The sequence below is a fragment of the Triticum dicoccoides genome, chromosome 1B (genome assembly GCF_002162155.2).
Source record: "Triticum dicoccoides isolate Atlit2015 ecotype Zavitan chromosome 1B, WEW_v2.0, whole genome shotgun sequence".
Taxonomy (NCBI): Eukaryota; Viridiplantae; Streptophyta; class Magnoliopsida; order Poales; family Poaceae; genus Triticum; species Triticum dicoccoides.
This window is the reverse complement of record NC_041381.1, coordinates 63,869,743-63,894,559: the sequence shown is the minus strand read 5'-3', so window position 1 is coordinate 63,894,559 and position 24,817 is coordinate 63,869,743.

Here is a 24,817-nt window from a genome sequence, read left to right as displayed (position 1 = left end):
GGATGAAGAATAGACGGTGGAGGGGTGACCGTGGAGGGGTGGTTGAACAGGACCCCGTGGTGTGGAGGGATGGATGAACAGTAGACTGTGGAGGGGTGCCCGTGGAGGGGTGGTTGAACAGTAGCCGGTGGAGTAGCTAGCGCGCGGTGGAGGCTGGATGAACAGGAGCCCGTGGAGGCTAGAGGTGGTCGACGATAGCCCGTGGAGGCTGGAGGAGGTCGACGGTGAAGATGAACAGTATCCCGTGGAGTCCCGTTTTGCGGTACGCCACACCCCTCCCCCGTTTCGACCGTAGCGCTACAACACAAGTCCGTTTCGTCCGTTTTGCGGTACACAACACCCCTCCCAATCAATAGGACCCCCGTTTCGACCGTAGGAGGTCCGTTTCATCCGTTTGCGGTACGCCACACCCCTCCCGATCAACAGGACCCCCGTTTCGACCGTAGGAGGTTCGTTTCCTCCGTTTTGCGGTACGCCAGGTCCCTCCCGATCAATAGGACCCCATTTCGAACGTGGCCGGTCGAACTCAAGGCCGTTTCCTCCGTTGTGCGGTACGCCAGGCCTCATTTCCATCGCCAGTTCCGTACAATCCCTCCCGATGAACATGACCACACATTCCGTTCCGACCCAGCCGGTTGGCTCCCCATGAACACGACGAAGACGCTGTTTCTCCGTTCTGACCCAGCCATGTACGTATGCGCGAGTAGGCGTTTGAGACCCTGCCTGTATGTACGTATGTGGCTGTATTTTCTTTCTTGCACCCTCGCCGCTGTACGTACGTGTACATGCTACGTGTGCGCCTCTACTACGACACGTGCGCGCCTCTACATCTACGACACGTGCGCACCTCTACATCGACCAGTATGTACGTACACGTTCGCGACCCGAATGACAATTCTACGTACGCTTCGACCAGGTGGGTCCCGACTGTCAGGCACTTCCTTGCATGCAAAGATGTAGCTGGTGGGTCCCAACAGTCAGGGGGGTGAATCGTTTTTTTTGCCCGGACGCACTTCCTTGCGTGCGAAGGTGTAGCTGGTGGGTCCCAGCAGTCAGGGGGGAAACGTTTTTTTTGCGAAATATGGTGGCCCGTCGGGTGGGTCCCCACTGTCAGGTGGAGGAATAATTATTTTGCGTGTAATAAGGAGGCACTTCCTTCCTGCGGCCGTGGACCCAGCTGTCAGCCTCTCCACGTACAGTCCACGTCCGATGGAAGCCGTTCCTTGACCACGTTGACCACGCCGCGCCGAGAGCACCAGGACGATGGACGACGACGAGGCCTAGGAAGGGGACGACGTGGAGCCGGGGAAGACGCAGCAGTGGATGCCCACGCATAGAGGAGTAAGAGGGTTCACTGGTTCGCTGCGGTGTGAGGCTGCCGTCGCCGCAGAATAACAGGGGGTGTGGGTGAGTAGAGGGATGGCCTGGCCAGCAGTGGGAGTAGTAGGGGGCAGTGAGGCCTCCGCCGCATTGCAGCCGGCCACAGGAGGAAGGAGCACGAGGCACGACCGCCGCTGGTTTGGGCGGCTGGAGCAAGAAGACCAGAGGTTGAAGAAGCACTACGCCCGTTGGATGGACATCGTACGGTCACTAGAGCTTAGAATCGTGCATATTGACTAAGTTGACAAAGCATTCCGTCCCCGTCAACTTAGTAGGCCCACAAGTCAGCCTGCCACTATACTGGGTCCCAGCTAACAAGGGGAGTATTCATTTTTTTGTGTGTAATAAGGAGGCACTTCCTTGCGTGCGAAGATATAGCTGGTGGGTCCGAGTTGTCTGCGGCGGTAACATTTTTTTCGCAAAATACTGAGGCCCTTTCGGTGGGTCCCCGATGTCAGGTGGAGGAATCATTATTTTGCGTGTAATAATGAGGCATTTCCTTGCGTGCGGCCGTGGGCCCAGCTGTCGGCCTCTCCACGTACAGTCCACTTCAGATGCATGTCGGTCGTTGACCACGTTGACCAGGACGCACTAAGAGCACCAGGGCGGTGGACGACGGCGAGGCCAAGGAAGGGAACGACATTGAGGAAGGGAAGACTCTGCAGTTGTTTCCAATGCGGAGGGGAGTACGACTGAATGAGGGTTTACTGGTTCGTCTGCCGTCGCCGGAGAATAACAACAGGTGTGGGTGAGTAGAGGGATGGCTAGTCCAGCGATGGGACTATGGTGGGGCGTTGAGGCCTATGCGGCAGCACAGCCGGCCGCGGGGAGGAGGGAGCAGGCAGTCCCGCCGGTGCTTGTTTAAGCAGCTGGAGCAGGAGGAGCAGAGATTGAAGAAGCACAACGGTCGTTGGATGGCCATCCAACAGTCACTGCTTGTGCGTCAACCTTTTTTTAGGAAAGTGTCACACCCTAGCTAGTCATGCATTAGAGTGTTGCATCATGTTTACTTTTTCATCAGAAACTTGAAATGGGGATGACAGAACCCCCAGTCCCCTCTGAAACCAACTAGGGTTTACTAAAAACTTTTTCAATGAACCTGAAATGCCCTTCTAAAATGCCCATCATTTTTGTCTTGGTTCAGAACCTCTGCCAAAAGTGGTGCACATTTTCCTAGGCCATCTTAGGGTTTTTGAATTAAATCATAAATATTTGAATTTGGGCATTTAAAATTATATAAAATATTTAAATGCTCAAATACCTCCAAACTAAAATGTTTCATGTTGGAAATAATCCAACTATGGACCAGGAGTAATTTGTTGATTTTTGAAGTTGCCTAGGTATTTTATTTAATTCAACAAAGTTGCAGAAGTATTAAAAAACAGAAAACAGAAGAAAATGAAAAAGCTTACCTGTCGCCCAGCACCGGCCCACCTGCCGGCCCAGCCCAGCACCGCGCCAGCGAGCTGCTTGCCGGCCAGGCAGGCAGGCAGGTGCTCGACGGCGAGCACCGCATGGGTGCCACGCACCTGCTCGCCGCCTCGCCGCCTCCCTCGCCCGGCTAACGCCGTGGATCAGCCTCCCTCTCTCCCCCAAACCCCCTAGACACCCCCTCTCCTCTCCAGCTCCTCCCCCTCGCATGCCCCAGCCATGGCCGACGCCATCGCCGCCACCCCCTCGCCGTAGCCACGCCCTCCGTCCACCCCACGCCGTGCCACCGTGTCCAGGAGCTCCGCCGCTGTCCACTTCATCGAGCAGCCGAGCCCCGAGCGCTCGCAACGCCCGAGTCCACCGCACCAACCTCGCCCGAGCTCACCGTCGCCGGAGATCCCCTTCAACGCCGTCGTCGCTCCGGTCCATCTCCGGCCGCACCAAGGACTCCGTCGCACTCACTGTGAGCTTAGCCATCTTCCCCTCCCTTCCGTTCTTGCTCCCGAGCCGTGTAGCAACCTCCCGGAGCTCAACCGCACCCACCGCCGTGGAGCTCGTCGCCGACGTGCTCCCGGTCATCCTCCGGCCACAAACTGGTGTCCGTCATGCTCACCGTGTCACGTAGCATCTAGCTAGCCACTCCCCGAGCCTCACCGACCCCTCTAGCGTCAAGTTCATCTTCGGCCGAACCCCGGTGGCCGCCCAAGTCGTCGCCGGCGCCAACTCCGGCCACCCCGACCCCAACGGACTCCGCCAAGAGCTGCGGTTTGTCCTCAGCTCCACTCCGGTGGTCTCCGCGGCCCATTTGGTGGCCGAAATGGCCAAAACCACTCCCGCCGCCGCGTCGGGCTCGCCGGCGGCTAAACGCCGGCGTCGCTGGTTTTGACTTTGACCACGGGTGGGCCCTGGTTGACTCCCCTGAGTCAATGACAGGTGGGGCCCAGCCCTGTTAATTAAACATGATTAGTTTTAATTAAGTTTTAATTAAAATAATCACCCTGACATGCGGGACCCACTGTCAGGTTTGACCCAGACCTGTTCTGTTGACCTGCTGACGTCACACTGACGTCAGACTGACGCAGTAATTGATTTTCTGGATTTAATTTAAATCAGGAAATTCCAGAATATAATTTAAACTTCAAAAATTCATAACTTTTATTCTGTAACTCCAAATTGGACAAATTATATATGAAAAATGATCAGAAAAATCCAATCTATCCATCTGTACTATCCTCATGCATGATCAAACAAGTTAAATTGATGTTTTAAACAGAACAAGGAAAAGCACCTTAAAGGGCCATGTTTGAGTTTGAAATTTGAATCTTTGATTCAAATTTGCTCAAACCCCTCTGGTTTTTAGTTGCATTAGCCCAACACACTCATATTGCCATGTTTCATGCATGCATCATATTGTTGCACATTGTTTGGTGATGGTTGTGTATCGGAGTCCTTGCGACAGGTTCTGCTTCCGAGGAGTACCGTGATTACCCTAACGAAGAACCGTATCAGTGCATCGAACCCTCAGGAAAGCAACCAACCATTTGATCATATCGATACAATCCCATGTTCTCGCTCCTGCTCTCTTTTACTGCATTAAGACAACGCGTTTCAAACTGCTGTGTGCTACGGTAGTTGAACCCATTTCCTCTGCATGACCTGTCATTGCCACAGTAACTAGATGAAACCCACTAGCATGTGTAGAAGTTGATTGAGCCATATGTATGTGTTGTTCCTACCTTGCTATGCCTGCTATGCTTAGAGTCGTGTCAGGTCTGGTTCATCTGGGTGATGGGCTAGAGTGAAATGTTTATGTCAGTAATGAGAGTGGTGTGGTGAACACGATTTGGTAAAGGTATCGATGAGAGGCCATGTAGGAGTACATGGTGGGTTGTTTCATTGAAGCCGACCTTAAGCACTGAGATCTGTATGTGTGATTTAAGAATCAGCTACTACCATGCATTGGGCCCGAAACCAATGGACCCTCTCGGCTTCTTATTCACCCTAGTTCTCCGTCCAGGAGTTGCAAGTAGTTTCTGGTGTTTGTAGCCTACTGGAGGCCGTGGACAGCGCTGACCGTAGGGGTGGGCTGTGATGCGGTAGGTACGTGGCACGGTGTACCGAATACCCGTTAGGTATCTCGAGAACCCTGTTCACATCGTTCGGGGCCGTATGGGAAACCTCGGCCGGACTCCCTGCGGATGGAACCTGAATAGGCGATAAACCTGGACTGGAGGCTTAGGTGAGTAGGTAGGTCGTGGCCGACACCCACGTTGGGCTTCCGCTTGAAGGTTGCCGAGTACATGTCGTGTAAACGACGGTAAGTGGTGAGAGCGTGTATGAAGAAGTACACCCCTGCAGGGTTATCATAATCTATTCGAATAGCCGCGTCCGCGGTAAAGGACTACTTGGTTGCCTATACAGTTCATAGACAAGTAAATGGAAACTGTTAAAAGCCTCAAGACAAGTGTGAGTGCCGAGGATGGCTCTTCCGTAGGAAGACGGAGATGGATCCTCGGTAGTGTATTGAATTGGTGAGTAGTGGACTCGTGTGCGCAAAACCATTTCAAGTTGGAGTATCGTAGGATAGCCTAGCCAAGAGTCAAAGCTGGCTTGCTGCAATAACTCCACCAACCCTTTTGATACTATGCATGTATGTAGGATCTGATGTAAGTCTTGCTGAGTACCTTTGTACTCATGTTGCTATAATCTACATTTTTACAGAAGACGCTGCAACCCCTTCTGATGGGTTCTATGTAGACGTTGACATCAACGAGTAGGCTAAAGACCCAGGTGGTGACCCTGAGCTTGTGATGGACCACGTAGTATAGCTAGGCTTTCCAAGCCTCTTTTATTTTACTAGTTGTCTGTACTCAGACAAGTTACTTCCGCTGCTGGTTTGTATGACTGTATGACTTGTATGTGGGGTCGTGAGACCCGTACCTTTGTGTATGTTATGTATGGCTCACTAAGCCTTAAATAAAGTACTTGTGTCATAGAGTCATGTTGTGATGCTTCGTTGTATTTGCACATATCGAGCATATTGTGTGTATGATTGAAATGCCTGGTATGTGTGGGATCTGACTATCTAGTTGTTTATCTTTAGTAGCCTCTCTTACCGGGAAATGTCTCCTAGTGTTACCGCTGAGCCATGGTAGCTTGCTACTGCTCTGGAACACTTAGGCTGGCCGGCATGTGTCCTTCTTCGTTCCTGTGTCTGTCCCTTCGGGGAAATGTCACGCTTTGAGTACCGGAGTCCTGTTAGCCCGCTACAGCCCGGTTTACCGGAGTCCTGCTAGCCCAGTGCTACAGCCCGGACCCACTTGCTGATGACCGACACGTTCGAAGCTGGGTCATGGATGCCTGTCCCTGTAAGTCTGTGCCACTTTGGGTTTACGACTAGTCATGTCAGCCCGGGCTCTTTATCATATGGATGCTAGCGACACTATCATATACGTGAGCCAAAAGGCGCAAACGGTCCCGGGCAAAGGTAAGGCGACACCCGTGGGGATTCCGTGCGTGAGGCCGCAAAGTGATATGAGGTGTTACCGGCTAGATCGATGTGACATCGAGTCGGGGTCCTGACAGCGTTGGCATCAGAGCCGGACTGCCTGTAGGTTCTCCAAGCCAAACTGGTCGATATTGAGTCTAGAAATTCTTTAGTTATATGTAGGGGAATTGTTTGTGGGTTGGAACGTAAGGCTCTTTTTACTTCTTTACCTTATGACATTCTGATCTGAGTCAGTCCATTCTTCTACCGGGGGATAAGGAATTAGGATCTGTTCTCTCTATCAGGATCACGTGTTACTGATCAGTAGTACCTTATAAGTTTGATGGATACAAGCCTAGTTCAGTTCTACTACCATATTATGTTGCTAGAATGGATTCAGAACTTTGATATGATGATGTTGAGTGTGTATGAAATCCTTTGTCAAATGTCTCAAAATCCTTCTTGAGCATTTACAGCTGTTATGCTGCCGAAATTTCGCTAGAATTCTAATGCCCTTGCATTATGATTGTGCTTTCAGATGGCCACTCGCGACCTCAATCAAGTGGTTCGCCTGACTCGATGCCTAGATGTACCCGGCCATACTGCCAAGTTGGTCAGGGTAATGACTGAGGCTGGATACCGCTGGTATCCTGAGTACACGGTCGAAGAGCAATTCCGAGACTTTAATCAAAGCCAGTATCTCTGCACTGTCAGGATATTTCCATCTTATCCTGGATCCACCGAGCCTCTTCACTGCTCTTATGGACTCGGGGTTACCATTGAGATGGTTGTGCAGGACGCCGCCTACTCTATGATGACCATTATGCGAGTCAGATCTGGTCTATTTCGGGACTCTGATTTCCGGTATATGCCAGGATCACTTCCGGGAGCACAAGGGTATCTCCAGGCTATCTATGCTGACCCCACTCAGGAGGATTCACGGACTCGCACCACTGCTGAGATGCTCGAGGATAAGGACCGTGAAAATCGGGCCTTGAGGTTAGAGCTCTTCAATACCCGTGCTGACCACTGGGCCACTTTGACTCGGTTCGCACCGGCGGTGCAAGCTGGATTCTCAGATATGCGCGATCTCTATCCTGTGAGGTCTGCTCTGCCAGACGTGATGGTTTGGCGTGATGTAGGAGGCATCACCCCACCTCGCGGTCCCCGCAGGCCACCGTCTGTTGGTCCAAGGCCTCATCCTAGCCCCTATGGTCCACAAGCTTCGCGAGATCGTCTGTTTCCGGATGATCATGTTGAGCTTCCAGGCTATGGAGGTGACTTCTACGAGGACTACTACGGATCAGTCTGAGTTAGTGGTAGTATTACTAGTTCGCACTAGCTGTGTCTTCTATCGTTCCGCGTGACTCGTGGGATATGACCCAGTTTGTACTCCTTCCGGAGGTGTAGAAAAATAATGTATAGGAGCTTGGGATGCCTCCGATGAGATGTAATCCTCTTTTCACCGTAATAGTACTTTGTTTGGTCTTGTACTAAACCCTGTATGGTGCGTATGACGATGGAATAAAGAAGCAGTTTCTGTATCTACCATGTCATACGGATGATCATCTTGCATTTCGAGTTATTCCTTACATTTTTACCCTATGTCGGAATTTTGTCATCCTGACTAAATCATTATCTTGTTTACCTAGGATGGTCAACACGCGTGCTAACCCTGCTTCTCAAGAGCAGGCCGAAGGCAGTGAAGCCAGGGATGCAAATCTGCCTCATCCTCCTTCACTAGCCGAGGTTATGATGGAAGCTGAGAGAAACAAGCGGGAGACCAACCGTTTGTTGGAGCGTATTGAACAGAACACAGCACACCATCAGAGGACTAACGTGGTGTCACTCAGTGATTTTATCAAATTACATCCACCCACGTTCCACCACTCCGTTGAGCCTCTCGACGCTGATGACTGGCTTCGCAGTATCTCTCACAAACTGCGTTTCACGCTGGTAGCGGAGGCTGACAAGGTCACCTTTGCTGCATATCATCTTGAAGGCCCCGCCAGTTTATGGTGGGAGAATTATGGAGCTATGCGCCCGGTGGGCCATGTCACTACTTGGGCTGAGTTCAGTGAGGCTTTCCGTGAACATCACATTCCGGAGGGTCTCATGGACCGTAAACGTGAAGAATTTTGCAGTTTCACCCAAGGCCGACTTTCTGTGGATGCTTACAGCAGGGAGTTTGGTAATCTCGCACGATATGCAACTGAGGAAGTGTCTACTGATGCTAAGAAGCAAGCAAGGTTCCGTAAGGGCCTTAGTCCTGAGCTTCGCCGCGACCTCCGTCTGCATGAGTGCACATCTTTTCAGAAACTTGTCAACAAAGCCATCAGTGCTGAAACTGGTCAGACTGACTATGACGCAACACGCAAGCATGGCCGTGACATGGGTTCCTCATCCGGTGCTGGTCCTCAGAAGCGCCGCGTGTGGGTACCCAACACCGCCCTGCCACCCAGGTTTACACCGAGGCCATCCTTCCAGGCGCCTCGCCCCGTTCAACAGTCTGCTCCAGCCAAGCCCTATGGGGGTCCAATTAACAATGCTCCTCCACGTACCAGTTCCGCGACTTGTTTCAAGTGTGGGGAATCTGGCCACTATATGCGTGAGTGCCCCCAGACCAACCCCAACCAGTCTGCTAAAGCTGTTGGCCGTGGCAAGCCGACAGGAAAAATATTCCACGCCAAGCCGGTCACCGCTTCACGTGGCCATGTCAACTGTATCTCTGCCGAAGAAGCTCAAGAGGATCCCAACGTCGTTCTCGGTACGCTTCTTGTTAATTGCCACCCGGCATCTGTTCTTTTCGATACAGGAGCCTCTCATTCTTTTATATCTGAAAACTATGCTCGCTTGCATAACATCGCATTCGGTGATATGCCAACCTCCATGGTAATTCAAACTCCGGGATCCAAATGGCAAACCTCTAGAGTAAGCCATGGAAATGAAATCCAAGTCGACAGACTTGTTTTCCTCGCGTCTTTGATAGCCCTTAAATCTTCAGATATTAATATCATTTTGGGTATGGACTGGATGACAGCTCATCAAGCCAAAATTGATTGCTTCTCTAGGACTGTTCAACTCACTCACCCTTCGGGCAAGATAGTCAATGTCCTAACCCGAATAGCCAAGCGACAATTATATTGTCTTAACACCAGCCCTTTGCCAGACCTTGAGGACGTGCCGGTAGTCCGTGACTTCCCGGATGTCTTCCCAGAGGAATTGCCAGGTGTTCCACCTGACAGGGATGTTGAGTTCGTAATAGACCTCATCCCCGGAACCGTTCCGATTGCTAGAAGACCTTATAAGATGGCACCCCTAGAACTAGCCGAGCTTAAGAAACAACTCGATGAGTCCTTGAAAAAGGGTTTCATCCGACCTAGCTCATCTCCGTGGGCTTGCCCCGTCCTATTCGTCAAGAAGAAGGATGGTACGGACCGGATGGTTGTAGATTACCGACCTGTAAATTTGGTCACAATCAAGAACAAATATCCACTTCCCAGGATCAACGACCTGTACGATCAGCTCGCTGGATCCTTAGTCTTCTCCAAGATGGATTTGAGGTTGGGCTACCATCAAATCAAAATCAGAAACGGGGACATTCCTAAAACGGCCTTTGTTACTCGTTATGGCCAATACGAGTACACCGTCATGTCCTTCGGTTTAACCAACGCTCCAGCCACCTTTTCTCGGTTAATGAACTCAATCTTCATGGAATATTTGGATAAATTCGTCGTAGTTTATCTCGATGATATACTCATCTACTCCAAGAACGAGGAAGAACATGCGGAACATCTAAGGCTAGTGTTGAAGAAACTTCGAGAGCATCGCCTTTATGCCAAATTTTCTAAATGTGAATTCTGGCTGTCAGAAGTGACCTATCTGGGTCATGTAATATCTGGTAAAGGTATTGCTGTTAACCCTGAGCGAGTTCAAGCCGTCCTTAACTGGACTCCACCTGAATCGGTCAAGCAAGTTCGGAGTTTTCTAGGCTTAGCGAGCTATTGTCGTCGCTTTGTCGAAAAACTTCTCCAAAGTTGCTAAACCTTTAACCGAACTCCTCAAGAAAGATAAAAAGTTCGAATGGACTCCACAATGTGAGCACAGCTTTCAGGAACTGAAAAGACGCCTGACCTCTGCTCCCGTACTGGTACCGCCAGACTTCTCTAAGGACTTTGTTATCTACTGCGACGCCTCGCGACAAGGACTAGGTTGCATTCTCATGCAAGATCGACACGTAATTGCCTACGCTTCACGACAATTGCACCCACATGAGGAGAATTATCCTACTCATGATCTAGAGCTTGCAGCCGTAGTCTATGCACCTAAAACCTGGCGACATTACCTCCTCGGTAATCATTGCGAAATATTCACTGATCACCAAAGTCTGAAGTACATTTTCACCCAACCGGATCTGAATCTCAGGCAAAGACGCTGGGTTGAGTTGATCACAGACTTTGACCTAGGGATAACCTACACCCCAGGGAAAGCCAACGTCATGGCTGATGCGCTAAGTCGTAAATCTTATTGTAACAATCTGATGCTACAACAAAGTCAACCGCTTCTCCATGAGGAATTTCGGAAGCTTAACCTTCACATTGTTCCTCAAGGTTTTCTTTCCACCTTGGTGGCAAAACCTACCCTTACGGATCAGATTATCAAAGCACAGAAGGTAGATCCGGGAATCTCCCGCATCAAGAGGAACATTCAGAAAGGGATTGCGAATTGCTTCTCCATTAACGATCAAGGGGTCGTATACTTCGGAAATCGACTAGTGGTTCCCAAAGTGCGAAACCTGAGGCGTTTGATCCTTAAGGAAGCTCATGAATCTCCTCTCACCATTCATCCCGGTAGCACTAAGATGTATCAGGACCTACGCAAGAGGTTCTGGTGGACTAGGATGAAGAGAGAAATTGCTCAGTATATTGCAAATTGCGACGTCTGTCGTCGTGTAAAAGCAGAGCACCAACGGCCTGCTGGCACCCTTCAACCCTTAGCTATTCCTGAATGGAAATGGGATAAAATTGGTATGGATTTCATTACCGGTTTTCCCAGGACCAAGAGAGGGAATAATGCTATCTTTGTCGTTGTCGATCGTCTTTCCAAAGTAGCCCATTTCTTACCTGTTCGTGAGAGTATAACCGCTAGTCAGCTGGCAGACTTATACATCTCCCGAATAGTGTCTCTCCATGGTGTTCCTTTGGAAATTAACTCGGATCGAGGAAGTCTCTTCACCTCTCGATTTTGGGAAAGTTTCCAAAATGCTATGGGAACCCGTCTCTCCTTCAGCACTGCTTTCCACCCTCAGTCGAGTGGTCAAGTGGAACGCGTCAACCAGATTCTAGAAGACATGCTTCGAGCCTCTGTTATCTCATTCGGAATGGACTGGGAGAAGTGCCTTCCATTTGCCGAATTCGCCTACAACAACAGTTATCAATCTAGCTTGGGTACAGCCCCTTTTGAAGTTCTCTATGGACGACGGTGTCGAACACCCCTTAACTGGTCAGAGACCGGGGAAAGACAATTCTTTGGCCCGGATATGATTCAGGAAGCGGAAGAACAAGTTCGCATCGTTCGCGAAAAGTTGAAAACAGCCCAATCCCGTCAAAAGAGTCAATATGACCGAAAGCATAAGGCTATGACTTTCGAGGTTGACGAGAAGGCTTATCTTCGGGTCACCCCTCTGAAGGGAACCCATCGTTTCGGTATCAAAGGCAAATTGGCTCCTCGTTACATTGGACCTTTTCGCATTCTCGCCAAACGAGGAGAAGTTGCCTACCAGTTGGAACTACCTCCGCACCTCTCCAGAGTCCACGATGTCTTCCACGTTTCCCAACTCAGGCGTTGCTTCTCGGATCCTATCCGTGGAGTGGACCACGAAACGCTTGATCTCCAAGATAATCTTACATATCGAGAGTACCCCGTTCGTATCCTCGATCAGGCCGAACGTATCACTCGACGTCATAATATCAAGTTTCTCAAGGTTCAATGGTCGCACCTTTCTGAGGATGAAGCAACTTGGGAAAGGGAGGATCGTCTTCGACTCGAGTACCCCGCCTTCTTTCCGGAGGAACCCAAATCTCGGGACGAGATTCTTTTGAGTGGGGGTGAGTTGTCACACCCTAGCTAGTCATGCATTAGAGTGTTGCATCATGTTTACTTTTTCATCAGAAACTTGAAATGGGGATGACAGAACCCCCAGTCCCCTCTGAAACCAACTAGGGTTTACTAAAAACTTTTTCAATGAACCTGAAATGCCCTTCTAAAATGCCCATCATTTTTGTCTTGGTTCAAAACCTCTGCCAAAAGTGGTGCACATTTTCCTAGGCCATCTTAGGGTTTTTGAATTAAATCATAAATATTTGAATTTGGGCATTTAAAATTATATAAAATATTTAAATGCTCAAATACCTCCAAACTAAAATGTTTCATGTTGGAAATAATCCAACTATGGACCAGGAGTAATTTGGTGATTTTTGAAGTTGCCTAGGTATTTTATTTAATTCAACAAAGTTGCAGAAGTATTAAAAAAACAGAAAACAGAAGAAAATGAAAAAGCTTACCTGTCGCCCAGCACCGGCCCACCTGCCGGCCCAGCCCAGCACCGCGCCAGCGAGCTGCTTGCCGGCCAGGCAGGCAGGCAGGTGCTCGACGGCGAGCACCGCATGGGTGCCACGCACCTGCTCGCCGCCTCGCCGCCTCCCTCGCCCGGCTAACGCCGTGGATCAGCCTCCCTCTCTCCCCCGAACCCCCCAGACACCCCCTCTCCTCTCCAGCTCCTCCCCCTCGCACGCCCCAGCCATGGCCGACGCCATCGCCGCCACCCCCTCGCCGTAGCCACGCCCTCCGTCCACCCCACGCCGTGCCACCGTGTCCAGGAGCTCCGCCGCTGTCCACTTCATCGAGCAGCCGAGCCCCGAGCGCTCGCAACGCCCGAGTCCACCGCACCGACCTCGCCCGAGCTCACCGTCGCCGGAGATCCCCTTCAACGCCGTCGTCGCTCCGGTCCATCTCCGGCCGCTCCAAGGACTCCGTCGCACTCACTGTGAGCTTAGCCATCTTCCCCTCCCTTCCGTTCTTGCTCCCGAGCCGTGTAGCAACCTCCCGGAGCTCAACCGCACCCACCGCCGTGGAGCTCGTCGCCGACGTGCTCCCGGTCATCCTCCGGCCACAAACTGGTGTCCGTCATGCTCACCGTGTCACGTAGCATCTAGCTAGCCACTCCCCGAGCCTCACCGACCCCTCTAGCGTCAAGTTCGTCTTCGGCCGAACCCCGGTGGCCGCCCAAGTCGTCGCCGGCGCCAACTCCGGCCACCCCGACCCCAACGGACTCCGCCAAGAGCTGCGGTTTGTCCTCAGCTCCACTCCGGTGGTCTCCGCGGCCCATTTGGTGGCCGAAATGGCCAAAACCACTCCCGCCGCCGCGTCGGGCTCGCCGGCGGCTAAACGCCGGCGTCGCTGGTTTTGACTTTGACCACGGGTGGGCCCTGGTTGACTCCCCTGAGTCAATGACAGGTGGGGCCCAGCCCTGTTAATTAAACAGGATTAGTTTTAATTAAGTTTTAATTAAAATAATCACCCTGACATGCGGGACCCACTGTCAGGTTTGACCCAGACCTGTTCCGTTGACCTGCTGACGTCACACTGACGTCAGACTGACGCAGTAATTGATTTTCTGGATTTAATTTAAATCAGGAAATTCCAGAATATAATTTAAACTTCAAAAATTCATAACTTTTATTCTGTAACTCCAAATTGGACAAATTATATATGAAAAATGATCAGAAAAATCCAATCTATCCATCTGTACTATTCTCATGCATGATCAAACAAGTTAAATTGATGTTTTAAACAGAACAAGGAAAAGCACCTTAAAGGGCCATGTTTGAGTTTGAAATTTGAATCTTTGATTCAAATTTGCTCAAACCCCTCTGGTTTTTAGTTGCATTAGCCCAACACACTCATATTGCCATGTTTCATGCATGCATCATATTGTTGCACATTGTTTGGTGATGGTTGTGTATCGGTGTCCTTGCGACAGGTTCTGCTTCCGAGGAGTACCGTGATTACCCTAACGAAGAACCGTATCAGTGCATCGAACCCTCAGGCAAGCAACCAACCATTTGATCATATCGATACAATCCCATGTTCTCGCTCATGCTCTCTTTTACTGCATTAAGACAACGCGTTTCAAACTGCTGTGTGCTACGGTAGTTGAACCCATTTCCTCTGCATGACCTGTCATTGCCACAGTAACTAGATGAAACCCACTAGCATGTGTAGAAGTTGATTGAGCCATATGTATGTGTTGTTCCTACCTTGCTATGCCTGCTATGCTTAGAGTCGTGTCAGGTCTGGTTCATCTGGGTGATGGGCTAGAGTGAAATGTTTATGTCAGTAATGAGAGTGGTGTGGTGAACACGATTTGGTAAAGGTATCGATGAGAGGCCATGTAGGAGTACATGGTGGGTTGTTTCATTGAAGCCGACCTTAAGCACTGAGATCTGTATGTGTGATTTAAGAATCAGCTACTACCATGCATTGGGCCCGAAACCAATGGACCCTCTCGGCTTCTTATTCACCCTAGTTCTCCGTCCAGGAGTTGCAAGTAGTTTCTGGTGTTTGTAGCCTACTGGAGGCCGTGGACAGCGCTGACCATAGGGGTGGGCTGTGATGCGGTAGGTACGTGGCACGGTGTACCGAATACCCGTTAGGTATCTCGGGAACCCTGTTCACATCGTTCGGGGCCGTATGGGAAACCTCGGCCGGACTCCCTGCGGATGGAACCTGGATAGGCGATAAACCTGGACTGGAGGCTTAGGTGATTAGGTAGGTCGTGGCCGACACCCACGTTGGGCTTCCGCTTGAAGGTTGCCGAGTACATGTCGTGTAAACGACGGTAAGTGGTGAGAGCGTGTATGAAGAAGTACACCCCTGCAGGGTTAACATGATCTATTCGAATAGCCGCGTCCGCGGTAAAGGACTACTTGGTTGCCTATACAGTTCATAGACAAGTAAACGGAAACTGCTAAAAGCCTCAAGATAAGTGTGAGTGCCGAGGATGGCTTTTCCATAGGAAGACGGAGGTGGATCCTCGGTAGTGTATTGAAATGGTGAGTAGTGGACTCGTGTACGCAAAACCATTTCAAGTTGGAGTATCGTAGGATAGTCTAGCCAAGAGTCAAAGCTGGCTTGCTGCAATAACTCCACCAACCCTTCTTGATAACATGCATGTATGTAGGATCTGATGTAAGTCTTGCTGAGTACCTTTGTACTCATGTTGCTATAATTTACATTTTTACAGAAGACGCTGCAACCCCTTCTGATGGGTTCTTTGTAGACATTGACATCAACGAGTAGGCTAAAGACCCAGGTGGTGACCCTGAGCTTGTGAAGGACCACGTAGTATAGTTAGGCTTTCCAAGCCTCTTTTATTTTACTAGTTGTCTGTACTCAGACAAGCTACTTCCGCTGCTGGTTTGTATGACTGTATGACTTGTATGTTGGGTCGTGAGACCCGTACCTTTGTGTATGTTATGTATGGCTCCCTGAGCCTTAAATAAAGTACATTGTGTCGTAGAGTCATGTTGTGATGCTTCGTTGTATTTGCACATATCGAGCATAGTGTGTGTATGATTGAAATGCTTGGTATGTGTGGGATCTGACTATCTAGTTGTTTATCTTTAGTAGCCTCTCTTACCGGGAAATGTCTCCTAGTGTTACCGCTGAGCCATGGTAGCTTGCTACTGCTCTGGAACACTTAGGCTGGCCGGCATGTGTCCTTCTTCGTTCCTGTGTCTGTCCCTTCGGGGAAATGTCACGCTTTGAGTACCGGAGTCCTGTTAGCCCGCTACAGCCCGGTTTACCGGAGTCCTGCTAGCCCAGTGCTACAGCCCGGACCCACTTGCTGATGACCGACACGTTCGAAGCTGGGTCATGGATGCCTGTCCCTGTAAGTCTGTGCCACTTTGGTTTTACGACTAGTCATGTCAGCCCGGGCTCTTTATCATATGGATGCTAGCGACACTATCATATACGTGAGCCAAAAGGCGCAAACGGTCCCGGGCAAAGGTAAGGCGACACCCGTGGGGATTCCGTGCGTGAGGCCGCAAAGTGATATGAGGTGTTACCGGCTAGATCGATGTGACATCGAGTCGGGGTCCTGACAGAAAGCCTCAAATCTGTGGAAAACAACAAAGAGCCCATCTGCCATTATTTCTAATAATTTACAGCCCATTTGCTAATTCTTAAGGTTTTGTTTGGAGCCCATATTCTTTTTGTTAGCATTACAGCCCATATTGTGGCCACGGTTAAAAAATTATATGAAATTTTGCCCATATTCTTTTTGTTAGCATTACAGCCCATATTGAGCCCATATGGAAGTCGGTCGTTGACGACATTGACCACGCCGCGCCGAGAGAACCAAGGTGGTGGACGACAGCGAGGCCTAGGAAGGGGGCGACGAGGAGCCGGGGAAGACGCGGCAGTGGATGCCCACGCGGAGAGGAGTACGAGGGTTCACTGGTTCGGCTGTGGCGTGAGGCTGCTATCGCCACAGAATAACAGGGGGTGTGGGTGAGTAGAGGGATACCCTGGGCCAACGGTGGGAGTAGTAGGGGGCGGTGAAGCCTCCGCGGCATCACAGCCGGCCACGAGAGGCAGGAGCACGCGGCACGACCGGCGCTGCTTTGGGCGGCTGGAGCAAGAAGACTAGAGGTTGAAGAAGCACTATGGCCGTTGGATGGACATCGTTACGGTCACTAGAGCTGGAATCGTTCATATTGACTAAGTTGACAAAGCCCTCCATCCTCGTCAACTTAGTAGGCCCACAAGTCAGCCACCCACTATGGTGGGTCCCAGCTAGCAGGGGGTATTCATTTTTTGGTGTGTAGTAAGGACGCACTTCCTTGCGTGCGAAGATATAGCTGGTGGGTCCGACCTATCAGCGGGGGGGGGGGGAGACGTTTTTTTCGCAAAATATAGAAGCCCTTCCCACGTACAGTGCATGTACAGTGCATAATTAAGAGGAACTTTCCTTGCGTGTGACCATGGACCTCGTGGGTCCCAGCCGTCAGGATCTCCATGTATAGTCCTCTTCCGATGACTCTCGTATGTTGACCACGCCGCGCCGAGCGCACCGAGGCGGTGGACGATGGCAAGGCCCTAGACTGGAACGACTCGGAGACGGGGAAGACGCGGCAGTGGAGTCGCAGACGGAGAGGAGTGGGAAACTTGACTGGTTCGGGTGCGGGGTGGGCCTACACTCAGCACAGAATAACAGGAGGTGCGGAGTGGAGGGATGGCCTGGCCGTCGGCGGGGTAGCATTTCGCTGAGGAGCGCAAAACAACGCGGCTGGACGCCGAAGGCTGGAGCAGGCGGTTCCGGCAACGCTAGGGGAAGAAGACAAGAGATTAAGAAGAATGCCGGCCAGTCCATTTGTTTTTTTAGTCCGTTTGGTGGGCTGGGTGAAACAATGATGTAGCATCTATGCAGCCCGTTTAAATCCATTTGCATTTTTCTCGAAATCCGCGGACTTGCTGGGCTGGGTGAAAATATCATGTTTGGGCTAGACGGAGAAATGTTATAAAAACATAAAAACATGATTGCACGTCAGTAAAATCTTTGCAAGCTTATGTACGCAATCACTAGGAGTTAACTTGGCAAGTTATATATAAACAATTATTATTATTATTTTGTAAGAACTTTCAACTTACAAAATAAAATATCATTTTAATTTGATGAGTTAATAGTACGTGGGGTATTATTATTTTTTAGGCTAGACGTGGGACAGTTGAGTTGGTTCTAGGGGAAAGTAATGGGAGAAAACTCAGTTTACATCGAAAAAGAAAGTGGGAGAAAATTTAGAGACCTGCTGGGTCCACCTGAGGAGAGGAATATGTTGGGAGGAAGGAGATTCAAAGCACGACAGTCGAGTGAACTAGTTTTTTTTACGGACAAGTGAACTAGTTTACATACATTAGCAAATAGCCACTAAAAAAAGCAATCAGGTTAATGGGTTCTTAAAAGAAATATTTCCGACAAATCAGATAATTACGACACATAGGCTAATGCATGAAACACTCAGATGATAAAGGTGCTTATAAACAGATAAAGTACAACATCTAGACCTTCCTGGCACGCTTGATCATGACGCTGCGGCTGTCCGTGTACTCGTCAGTTACGGGAAGCAAACACGCCCTCATGTCCAAGATCTGCATGTACCTGTCATAGCATGTGTATGCGTCCTTGGCCGCGTAGGTTATGTAGGCTAGATTCAGAGGTACCTCCCACGTGTTCAGGTCGTCTTCTTTCATGTTGGCGTATCAGGGGTCGATGATGGTCTCAGCGAGGTCAACCACGGAGTCCTTCTCCTGCCTGTTGCTGATGATCTTGTATTGCTTCTGGATGTCGACAAGCTTGTTGCACCAGATGGCCGAATCATCGCGTTCTTCCTTATCTCCACCGTAGCGAAGGTGCAATCGGTGCTGCCGATGAAACGGGCGAATGCTCCAGAACCTGGTGCAGCCATAGGACTGAGGCGAGGCAGAGCTTCACCGAGTCCGTATCGTTGGTGTACATCACATTTAACTTGGTGCAACCATAGGACTGAACGGTGAACTAACTCCTTGTTGAAGTCCATATCCAGCAGGCTCACCCCTTGGATCGTCATTGGAGTCTCTTCGAGTGAATGAGTGTGTAGGCGGCGGCAGCAGATCGTTTTTCAGCTCTTGGGGAACTGGATTCAACAGTAAGCTGAGTGTGTACAGGCGACAACAGTTACTACCCCTCCCTCGTCCGCTGCACGCCCGGCAGAAGATGCACCCTCGGCGCATTCAAACGCCTCCATTAAGAAACCTACTCCGGCCACACGTCGGTTCACGAGCGGGTCTGTATTGGTACTGTAATAATAGGAGTTAGTGGTCACCTTACTTAAATTTAATTAGCTTTAATAGAAATTTATACTTAAAACAAGCAATGCATTGGCTCTTTCTATCAGTGCCACGGGATCAACATGCACAACAATTAGAATTATTATTCTCAGGACGCACACGATCAGCACATTTGTCGCACTTTCACAAAGATAATACTACCAAGTTTGAATTGTTTGTTATGGTTGCTGTCCTCTGCATCATCATGTCGTGTTTCCCAGCTTGCAAGATTCAGAACCAACAAATAAGATCCAAATAATAAGTACAACAAAGATGCCTACACATCTCATTGATTCCCAGCTTGCAAGATTCAGAACCAACAAATAAGATCCAAATAATAAGTACAACAAAGATGCCTACACGTCTCATTGATTCCCAGCTTGCAAGATTCAGAACCAAGAAATAAGATTCAAATAATAAGTACAACAAAGATGCCTACACATCTCACTGATTCGCAGCTTGCAAGATTCACAACCAACCCATTAGAGCCTTTTGATAAAGTGAATATCGGGATTAAATCCATCTTGGCTAGCCATGTCATACAATCGAAGAACTTGGCGAATGCTCTTGCCCGTCACAACATCTGTAGTAGAGTATTCCTGTTTGCACAGCATGTTTGCATAGCACAAACAAGGAGACGGGAGAGCATGATTTCGCTTTAGTTGAACCATTTTGTGCAGTTCCACCAAAATTGAGAGATGTTGCTCTTGACCGTCACAACATCTGTAGTAGAGTATTCCTGTTTGCACAACATGTTTGCATAGCACAAACAAGGAGACAGGAGAGCATGATTTCACTTTACTTTAACCATTTTGTGCAGTTCCACCAAAATTGAGAGATGTTGCCCATGTGACATTTTAGTTGAACTGCACAAGACACTCATTCCAAAAAAAGTGTTTTGTGCAGTTCACCAAAAGGTCACAATTGCAACAAGGTGAAATGGATATCCCTATCTGCATAAAATGATAGAAAGTAAATAGTTGTTGGTCAATAAGAATATATGAAACATATACAAAATGAAAAGAAGCATCTTAATTATGTTCATGGCAATCACGCAAGGACAATAGAAATTTTAAAACGCCAGCAATGCTTCATGTTACCAGAAGCATTATGATCAACAATGAGATTCCTCAGATGGGATTACTTTAGTGGTGGCATTGCTTGTTTACCAGACACAGTAAATCAACAGCAGCTAAAGAGTTGGTTTATGGGCATGGGACCGTGGGGACACCAGGACACTCAGCTGCGTAAAGGAGCAACTTACTTATCATACTGGGGAAAACAGTAGGAGTGCCATTTGTAACACAGTTTAATTGCATCTTATCACTGGAGGCATTAGATTAACAATAACATTGGCTAGACATGTCCCTAAGGTAACAGTTTGATCGCTTAATTTTACATGCGCCCTTACGGCAAAAGGTTGGTTTACCCGCAAACAAAAAACAACAAAAGGTTGGTATAAGGACATGCGACAGTGGATGCATCAGCACAATGTACCTACAAGGAGGCATAAAGTGGTGATGCCTAGCTTGTTCACGCTATGTGAGGGCAGCAAACCTAACCCTGGAGACCTTTTACTATGTGAGGGCAGCAAATCTAATCCTGGAGGCCTTTTACTATGTGAGGGCAACAAATCTAATCCTGAGACCTTTTACTATGTGAGGGCAGCAAATCTAATCCTAAGACCTTTTACTATGTGAGGGCAGCAAATCTAATCCTGAGAACTTTTACTATGTGAGGGCAGCAAATCTAATCATGGAGACCTTTTACTATGTGATGGCAGCAAATCTAATCCTGGACATACTCTGTTGACTTGTCCACCAGCCGCCACTTTCTATCCTTTTTTCAACCAATAATAAATATGTTCCTTATCCAGTTTGTACTGCGTTTTCCCATTATTTCCCTTTTCAACCAAGAGACCGGTTGGGTATCTGATCTCAACTACTTTCACCATATTATTTGCTCTTTGAATCAAGTCCTAGATTCATGCTACAACTTTCCCCCCTTTCTTCGTTGTTTAAACAAAGCCCTAGATTCGAATGCATGAAGTAGCTTTACTCTAATAATACTAAAAATTTAGGTGGCTTTGGAAGAGCTGATGGGAGTAGAAAAAGATGCACATGCAGACGCGTGGGGAGCTATGGAAGTAGAGCAAGGCCGCTTTCGAAGAACTTATACCTGAGGGTCGCCGGGATGTCGGCGGCGGCAGGTCGGATCTGCGGATAATACGGCAGGGAGGAAGAAGGGTCAGAGGACCTCCCGAGCCGGCGCTGTGTCGGAGAGAACGGCATGGGAAGAGGATCGGGCCCCTCCAGCAGCTGTGGGTTTCCTCCCTCGGCGGCGATGACCGCGTGAATGATGCACCTTTTAGTCCTCTACACACACCGGCCGAAGGGATCCGGCCGGATCTGTGACCAGCGGTGAGCAGAGAGAAAATGTCGCTACCGCTATATTGTTTATATCTGGAGAGGATGAGAGAATGAAGAGAGCAACCCTAGTAAAGCGAGCGCTCAGGCCCCTGCGTCCATATATAGTGGAGTGATTATCTTTTTTCTCTCCACAACAAGCGTTTCAATTTGTGTACGTGGCATTAAAGAAAATAAACTCTCTATTTAAGGTGACTACTCTAACGACTCCTACTTACTACTACTACAGTACTACCTCCGTCCTGGTTTATACGTCCCTTTTATAGTTTGTGCCAAATTTTGACTAAAGATTTAACTAACAAAATGTTAATGCATGTCAAGAAAAATTATCTCATTAGATTCGTATTTGAACATAGTTTTGAAAAATATAATGTTTGGTGACATGTGTGAATATTTTCTTAGTTTAATCTATGGTCAAAATTTGGCACGAAATACAATGGGGACCAATAAACCCGGACAGAGGTAGTATTGTTCACTTGTGCTCCCCGCCCCTCCATTCATTGAACAACCCCACGGGTGAATAAACATACAGTAAGTACTGTATTTATATAGAATGAACAAGCTCGAACTATTTTCGCGTAGTTAAAAGTTGAGGGCGGGGCTTTTCCCGGGCAGTACACGTGACAGTTTTTGGGTAGGCGGTTTGACAGAGAGGCGAGGACGGTGAGCGAGTGAGGCTGTGCGATTTGACGGCGCGTTACTGCTGGAAAAACTTGTGATATGACCACTCACTATAGTCATGAATTACTGGCGCTCCGACCGGGGTGATGCCCCCCTTCCATTCCGCGCTCTAATCTGGTGCATGACAATCGACCCGGATGCTGGCTCTCCCACATGTCGGAGTAGTAAGAAGGAGCAAAGAATGATGCGGTATATACTAGTACTATACTACTCTATCCGTTCCTAAATATAAGTCTTTGGAGAGATTTGACTATGGACCACATACGGAGAAAAATGAGTGAATCTACACATAAAATGCATCTATAAACATCCGTATGTGGTCCACAGTGAAATATCTACGAAGACTTATATTTAGGAACGAAGGGAGTACTACTCAAGTCGGAGGAGTGCAAACCACGGCAGCCCAGTGAACCAGCCGTGCGAACCACGGTAGCCCAGTGAACCATCAGTAGAAAAAAATAATGTGGTGATATGGCCATAAAAACAATGTGCTACGGTCCACACTGTAGCATGTACAGTAACACTCCTCTTTGTTTGGATCCCTGAGTTAGAGCTAGTTGGGGTTGAAATAGCCTCAAATTATCGAAACAAGAGGGGTTAGTTTGAGCTAGTTTGCTCTAACCCAGCTAAAAAAACTAGCCCAGTGGAGAGGTTCTAATTGGGTTAGTTATCCTGGGCCCACTAAAAGAGAACTAAAAAATCTCACCTGCCCGCACCAGATCGCCCCCCTAAAAAAATCTCACCTGCCCGCACCAGATCGCTCCCCCCCTCTCACACGACTCCTCTCTGTTCCCCATAGGGCCGCCCGCCCAAGCGTCGCTCGGCCTCTCTCTCCTCCGGCCGCCCTCTCCTTCCGGCCTCCGCCGCCCTACTCCGACCGCCCTCTCCCTCCGACCTTGGAAGGTACCCCGCTCCCCCTTCACCAGTCGTTTTTCTCCCTCTGTCGTGCACGGCGGCGGTGCATCTACCAGGGAGGTCGCGAGAGGGGTGAGTTTGTTTGTTCCTTCTCTGTCTCACGGCCATAGCATTGATCTTGCTTGCTCTAGCGCTAATTCTGATTTGGAAAACTAGATCCTGATCAAACATGCTATAGATTTGTGGTGCACGCATGGAATTGTTTGATGCTGCTTGAGGAGGTAATAAATCTTTCTAGAGGCCCAAAGATTCAGGTCACCTTTCTAGGTATTTCAATTTCAGGCTTGCATTATTTGTAGAGGCCCAAAGATTCAGTTCACCTTTCTTGGTATTTCAATTTCAGGCCTGCATTGTTTCTAGAGGCCCAAAGATTTAGTTCACCTTTCTAGGTATTTGAGTTTCAGGCTTGCATTATTTCTAGAGGCCCAAAGATTCAGTTCACCTTTCTAGGTATTTTATTTTCAGGCTTGCATTATTTCTAGAGGCCCAAAGATTCAGTTCACCTTTCTAGGTATTTTAGTTTTAGGCTTGCATTATTTCTAGAGGCCCAAAGATTCAGTTCACCTTTCTGGATATTTAAGTTTCAGGTTTGCATTATTTCTAGAGGCCCAAAGATTCAGTTTACCTTTCTAGGTATTTCAGTTTCAGGCTTGAATTATTTCTAGAGGCCCAAAGATTCAGTTCACCTTTCTAGGTATTTTAGTTACAGGCTTGCATTATTTATAGAGGCCCAAAGATTAAGTTCCCAGTCGGCGGCAAGTGGCCCTGCTACCCATGCCGGTGTCGACCTCAACTCGCAAGGGCCGGCGTCGATGGCCCTTGGTGCTTGGGCTCTACAGAGCCTTCCTCCAGAGCGACGATGGCGAGCTCCTCCCTCGGTGCGTGAGGGGCTCCGGGCTCCCTCCATATCATGAACAACTTCCGTGATGAGTTAGCTCATTCTTTGTTTCATGAAGTGTTTTTTTATTTTGTGAAGCTTGATTGACGACTTGTATGTTTAAGTGGGATATCTCATTTGTATGGACAAAGTAAAAATTATCATGTTTTGCATGCTTGATTGTATAGATGGTTCGTTTATGTCAATTGTGAGCGGGAGGAGGCCACAGAAGAGCCGGCCACACCAAGAGGGTGCTTGGATACAAGGGACTTATTTTAATATGACCAAAAATAGGGTCCAAAGTAGTCAAATGATTGAGATACAGCATTTATTGTCAATCTAACCCTGCCATCCATACACCTCTTTGGTTTAGAGTTAGTTCAGGGTTAGAATCTAACTCTAACCTCTAACTGAGTTAGAGTTCTCCTCGTCTCGGTTCATCGCCATCATACTTTCCCCATTCCTGTGTTTTCAGTATCCTGCGAATCAAAGAGGCCCTTTTTTCGAGAAAAATCAAAGAGGCCCTTAGACTGGTTTAGGTCCGGTCATTTTTTATAAACATGTTATGTTCAAAATTTAATGAACGTGCTCCGGTTTCCATGAAAATAATCCGGTTTCATGTAGTAATTCATTGTTTTATTTATTCTTCTGTGGGGGTTTGCATGTAATTCGTGAGGTCTGAAATGTGAA